Below are 825 nucleotides of genomic sequence, written 5' to 3'. Positions count from 1 at the left end.
CGCTTTGGGAAGGAAGAGCAATGAAACACAAATGAAAACCTACTAACATAAACAGATGAATTGGAAATGTTTGAGGAGGTAATTTATCTTCCCAGGCTCTGCAGGCTGGACTGGGCTCTTCCCTTACATCTCCACCATCCTCCTGCATTTGCCCTGCTCCTTTGAAGCCAGCGGGGCTCCTGCATGCAGGGGGTCTGCAGGTTACGGCAGCTCATTTCATGTTGTGCAACCACAACCATTCGCCACAAGCACTTGCGTACGATTTTAGGACCTTTTATAATAATTACTGTTTTCTTCCAGGCATTTCTGCATCTTTGTATTCTAGTCAAAACCCCCATCTCTTGCGCTGTTAGTAATGATGTTATGGCAGAGAGATCCCCCCGGCTTTATTAGACTCGGATTTATACAGTGCTTCCGTCTTGAATAATTCAAGACAGGACCCAAACCAGGGCTCTGGATAAAAGCCACCCATAAATGTCGGGCAACCCAGGTGTAAAAGTTTGCAGCTGTGGTTCTAGTTCCTCTCTGGTCTTTACCTGCATATCTGATATTAAAAAAAAAATAAATAAATCCTGATTTAAATATAAAACAACTCTCTCAAAAATTCTTTTGAAGTACGCATATATTCACATACCAGGATTTGGAAAACCTTTTTTGGCTTTAGGTACCTACTGGTGGTTCCTCAGGAAGCACACGTCGAGGCAGGAGCAGGGCCTTTCCTTTATCGGTGAATGTCATCTCACCTCTGATGTTCGATTGCCTTCCGTTTGCTCTGAGAACAGAACTTAACTCGTCTTCCTGCAGGGATGCAGGGTTAAACCCCTT

The 825-nt window shown here is 44.1% G+C and overlaps 1 protein-coding gene across 1 annotated transcript in view; it reads left to right on the top strand.

The window, feature by feature from the left end:
* The window catches only part of CDH4 (cadherin 4), a 479,348-nt gene that overhangs the window by 221,756 nt on the left and 256,767 nt on the right, over nucleotides 1-825 (top strand). The window lies entirely within an intron of this gene.

The sequence above is a fragment of the Egretta garzetta genome, unplaced genomic scaffold (assembly GCF_000687185.1).
Source record: "Egretta garzetta isolate BGI_Z169 unplaced genomic scaffold, ASM68718v1 scaffold158, whole genome shotgun sequence".
Taxonomy (NCBI): Eukaryota; Metazoa; Chordata; class Aves; order Pelecaniformes; family Ardeidae; genus Egretta; species Egretta garzetta.
This window is presented reverse-complemented; position numbering and strand designations above follow the sequence as displayed.